At 45.3% G+C, this 5,677-nt stretch overlaps 1 long non-coding RNA gene across 1 annotated transcript; it reads right to left on the bottom strand.

The window, feature by feature from the left end:
* Positions 1–655: 655 nt before the first annotated feature.
* LOC140692632 (uncharacterized) lies at positions 656–5,677 on the bottom strand. Its single transcript, XR_012068189.1, has 3 exons — positions 5,506–5,677; positions 2,233–2,305; positions 656–859 (listed from the first exon to the last, which is right to left on the bottom strand). It is a non-coding gene; the product is annotated as an uncharacterized lncRNA (long non-coding RNA).

Genomic DNA, 5,677 nt, shown 5'->3' on the forward strand with positions numbered 1-5,677 from the left:
ATGTATTCCGGGTGTACGGATATTATAGGAACATAAGTCTCCTTTAGTGGGTCTCTGTGTACTGTGAACTGTTAGAAAGTTTAAAGACGTGTGAAACCATCAACTGAAAAGGGACACACTTCCCTCCATTGGTACTGTGCATAGAGATCTGAACAAAAGGAAAGAGGGAAGAAGAAAGGCCCATGGGACGCTAGTGGGTAGAATCACATTTACCTTAGGAACTTCTCGTCGGATGCAGCCCCTCCCCCAACACTGACAAGATGCAGCAGCCATTGGGGATGGCAGTTAGCGGTTGGATTCCAGGTGGAATGTTGGTGTGTACCGCGAGGCTTGTTGTGGCTGTTGGATCCTAGGTAACCGGGCAGAGTTCTGTGGGTGGATCAGTGTGATGGAGGGGCTGCCGCCCTCTGTGGAGCTTGGCTTAGGTGTTTGGTCCGGGAAGCTGTGTAAGTTCGAGATACTGCTGCTGCCCAAAGACCTGAGGTCACAGGTCAGTTTCCAGAACCTGAAAGGGCAGACAGTGGAAGATCTGCCTGTCATCAGCTTACTGGTGAGGCTCCGAGGTACTTTCAGACTTGCCCAGTCCTGGTGAAGTCAACTTTAGGGGAGACACGAAGAGAAGCTGGCCGAAAAGCTGGCTGAACGGATTGAGGAGAGATGCGAACACATGGATGAGAGATGTTCTGCTACAATGGAGAATACTGGCGTGGAGACAGCTGTAGAGGATACCAGGCTCAAAAGACATTCATGAGACATATGGAACCTCGCTGATACTGGCAGAAACATACGGAGTGCCAACGTGGACTTGAGGAAGTTCCTCAATTCTCTTCTCCAAGAATGGGTCCAAGGTCCCTGACGTCTGCAAGAGAAGAGATGGCAGAGATGATCAAAACGCTCCTGTTCTTGGAAGAGGTCATGGGAATCCACACTTCCCAAGGGGCCTTCCCAAGCCATTCAGACCAGAATTCACCAAGCCCAGGTAAGCCTTTTCCCAGGTTTGGGCCTAGCTAGCAAGCACTTGCCTTCCCTCCCCTCCACACAGGCATCCATTTTGAAGGATCAGTAGCTGAGCTGCAATGAAGCCATTACGAGTAAAACAAGCCCCTCCTAGAATCAGAGTTCCTCCAGCTTCACACTCTGTGAACAACAGTGAACTCCTTAAAGGTCCAATAAACTTGGCTGAAATAGATAGGAATTGAATACTTAGCTCACACCTAGAAACGATGGCCTTCCGCTAGATTCAGCAAATGTTGTGTTTATGTCTTCCCTTGGGTGAAGGGAGTGTGGTAAGAGAGGGGAATCTGACTGAACTTGAATCTGTATTAGGCCTCAATTTTTCAAGACAGTATAGGTAAATAGTACAAGTCAGAAAGAGAACTGTACTGTAAAAGTCGCCAATGATATAAAAGACACAGCTTATGTGGATCGTCTTTCACTTGAGTCAAGCCCCCGTGGGCACTATATCATGCGGGTGCAGACTTGGTTGCGTTAAATGTCTTTACCCAACATGATCGGATGATTAAGCGTTCTCATCACTGATAGAAGAACACCTGGTTCTCCATAGACTAGCATAACTGCAGCAGGGTTCTCCTAGCTAGAATGCCTCTAGGTGCTTTTGGATTCAAACCTAAATGTATATATTTGGTTTCTTTCCTCTTGTATTTTCCTAGAGAGGGATGTTACCCCTTGAAATGCCAATATTGGCCAGTAGGTGTCATTGGGAGTAAAGGGCACCAATGCACAAGTGTATCCAAGTTTGGGGGTTATTTCAAGTTTCCAATAGTTATTTCATGGTTCCTGTTGGTTTCGGAGGCTTCAACCGTAAAGAGCCGACATGAACCCTTTAACAGTTTGGACTGCCAATTTGCATTCTATCTGTCTAGGTTTTCCGTCGAGCTGACAAAATGTTACCAAAATTGACAAGTCTGGCTTCTAGGTCGATTGAGTGTGTTTCAAAAAATAACTTCATTTTCGTATAACTCCCAAAACATGTAAATGAATTCTTTTAAACTTCTTAAAGACTGCAAATGAGATATCAACACAATGTCAAAACAGGTGTATTCGGACCATCCCTCCCACCACGGCTGTATAGAAACAAAGAGCTAAGCAAATATCACATTTCTGTGAAATGTATCTGGATAGTGTTGATTCATCGATGCCCAGTTGGCAGAGAAGAAGTGCAACCTGCACTCACTCGTTCCCATGAACAGAGCAATGGAAACATCCACTCACCCAGCCCTTGGCACAGGACACTTGCCGAAGAGAGGTCTGTTACTTCCAAAGACAGGATGAGGCCTCAGGACACCTGGAAGCAGGAGAAGGCAAAGCAGGAAATGGAATCCAGTGAGGGTCTGACCCCTGGTGATGGAGCAACAAGGGTGAAACTCTGTTTAACTTGGACGCACACTCTCAAGCGGACAGGAGACATGGGATAGAAGGTGATGTGCTGAGATTTACAAGAGTGCACAGCAGATGCTTGGCTGACAGAACTCAAAGAAACCAGCGCAAAATATCCCCACAGTTGATTCGGAGTCCAAGATCCCAGCTGCCACATTTGAGGTAGCAGAGGCAACGTTCTGTGAGGGATAGGGCTACGAATGATGGCACACGCTGAGTCTCAGGGATCTGGAGTGCATTGTGGGATGTGGTGGGTCGAATCAAGAGAGCAAACCAAAATGTGTACCAATGATAAAGCATCAAAACTGGTCACGTGGTTGAGATTACCAATATGTCCCATGGCCACACCCAGTGCATCTGCAGGACCAGGGACCAATTGGGCATTTTGCCAATAGAGCACGTGTGGGGCTGACTCAGAGATATCGTTCATCTGGTCTGAGGGATCCAGGGGGCCTTGGTTTTGAAATCAGAATGAAAAGCCTTAGGATCTGCTACATTCATAACCTGGGCTGGGATTATGGTTTGGTTTGAGGCACAGGATGCGCAACAGCTGTGTGGTTGCCTTCGTGCACCCGTGCCACAAGGATGAGAGGACAAGGAAGAGTGGTCCAAGTCCACAGCGTTAGAAGAGGAAGCATTACCTACAGCATTATCTCCCTAAAGCGGATGCTACATTTTGGATGGCACCAGCACGGTACGGCACCGAGGACACCAAGGTAGGTCTGCGGGATCATTCCAGCAGGCCCTGATATGTGACATCCATAGATATGCTTCCACTGGTGTTTCTGTAGACAGAGAAGCTCTGAGAAGAACTGCTTTCATTGGCACATTCCCGTGGAACTACAAAGCACAAGCGCACTCTCAGTTTGCTGTTTTGGAAACACTCCAAAATGACATAGAGCAGAATGCAGAGCTGAGAACCTTTAAAAGCTTCATTTCCACAAGAGGAAGTGTCCTGCGCACTTTCAGAATTGTGAGATAAGCATTATCAAAATGAAGTTATGCAAATCGAAATAGTATTGGTTTTTCATCAAAACTAATGCAACAACAGCAATTGGAGATATACCAGACAACACACACAGGAACACGATATGGCATCAATGTCTAGGAGAAATTGTCCGCACAGAAATCCCATGGAATTGCGTAGAGCCAAAAGTCTAAAATTTTCACTTAACAAAGCCCTAGAAGTCCACATTACATACCTGATATTACCTGAGCAGTAGAGGTGAAGAAGTACAGTAAAAGAAACAGGAAGTACCATTTTCAGTTCCAAAGATATTGAAGGCCCAAAAGATAAGCTTTCAAACAACTAGACTGCAAAACGCTATCCAGACCATGTGTTGAAAATGGAGGTCAGGAAATCACTGAAAAACAACAGTGTCTCAGAATCACATAAGGCAGAATACCGGAAAAGGGGAAGAGAAAGTCTAAAGACGAGCCAAAAAATATCAGGAAACTCAATGGATGTGATAATATCAGGGCTAAAATTTAGTCGTAAGCAGACTAGATAATGCAGAGGGACGCGTGAATGACTGTGAAGACATGGGATCAGAAAAACCTCGGTCAGAAGCAGACATAGGAAAGCAAGTGCAAAGCAATGTAAACATTGCTGTTGAACCCTGGGTTAAGACAGGGCATGAAAGACTAGAATTCATAAGGGTCCCAGATGGAAAAGCAAGAGATAAGGAAACAAAAAATGTCTGAAAATTTATCTGTAGAAAAATCAGACTGAAACTTCCTGAAAGCCAAGAAAGAATCATGTATGCGAATTCAGGAATTACACAGCATCCAAAGGAGGTGGAATCCCAATAGACCTACCAGCAGCTGTATGATTCAAATCAACAAAGCTCACGAATATCACAGTGATTTAAAATGCACCTGGAGGAAACAACATAGTCACAAGGGAACCTCAAGAGGGGATTCAGCTGATATCTCGGCAGCAATATTGCAGGAGAGGGAGGAGTGCCAGGACACAGACCATATCCTGAATGGCCAAATGCTGCCACCTAGGGGAGCCTATGCCACATGACCGCCAGTCCTAATAACGGCAGAGCTAGAAAATTCCACAAACCGGCAAATCTTAAAAGAATTCAGCAGTTCAAAACTTATCCTACAAGAATGGTTGAGAAATCTACCCTGAATAGAAAAGCAGCAAGATGAAATGGAAAGAAGAAACCATTATTGGAAATGCAAGAAGAGCATGAGTGGCAAAGAAGAAACAAGAAGAAGGCAAGGAGGACATCAAAACCCTAAAGATGGGAGAGGGAAGCAGGAAATCATAGGTGATTGGAAGCACTCTCTTAAGTGAATCAGCTTATTTGACTCTCTGTTTCAAGCTTAAGGAGAGATGCATGGCCTGTCGTGTTTGCAATACAAGCGAGAAGCAGACCAACAAAGAATCAAACCAACAAACAAACACCAAAATGGTACGGTTGGCTGATATTTACCAAGGGAACCATGATTATTCAAAAGAAAATACTTAAGGTGGTGTCAAGGATCATTCAGCATGCATCGACCCATTATCGCGGCTTGCATGTACTCAGCACACTTGTATTCGGAGGTGTGCATTCATATTCGTAAATTTTGATTCATAAGAACATATCGTGACCTAACCCTAATGCCGATTTGGAATCAAATGGATTCCTAGTCCGTGATGTAGACTTGTATGTCTTCCAACAGGATGAAGGAATGCCATATTCTAGGCTACGTAGAGAAGAATTGTAAGAAGCCTATAACAAAGGCAAGTAGCTCTGCCAAAGTGTACTAAGAGCAAAAGAGACTGACAGCAAAGTGCACATTGGGGTTGGTTTCATTTCTTGGAATTTCAGCCCCCATGAAACCAATGGATCCATGTCCTGAGAGTGCGGGTGTTTCAGCAGAAATCAGGCGACGCATATGTATTCCGGGTGTACGGATATTATAGGAACATAAGTCTCCTTTAGTGGGTCTCTGTGTACTGTGAACTGTTAGAAAGTTTAAAGACGTGTGAAACCATCAACTGAAAAGGGACACACTTCCCTCCATTGGTACTGTGCATAGAGATCTGAACAAAAGGAAAGAGGGAAGAAGAAAGGCCCATGGGACGCTAGTGGGTAGAATCACATTTACCTTAGGAACTTCTCGTCGGATGCAGCCCCTCCCCCAACACTGACAAGATGCAGCAGCCATTGGGGATGGCAGTTAGCGGTTGGATTCCAGGTGGAATGTTGGTGTGTACCGCGAGGCTTGTTGTGGCTGTTGGATCCTAGGTAACCGGGCAGAGTTCTGTGGGTGGATCAGT

This window comes from Vicugna pacos, unplaced genomic scaffold (genome assembly GCF_048564905.1).
Source record: "Vicugna pacos unplaced genomic scaffold, VicPac4 scaffold_14, whole genome shotgun sequence".
NCBI classification, from domain to species: Eukaryota; Metazoa; Chordata; class Mammalia; order Artiodactyla; family Camelidae; genus Vicugna; species Vicugna pacos.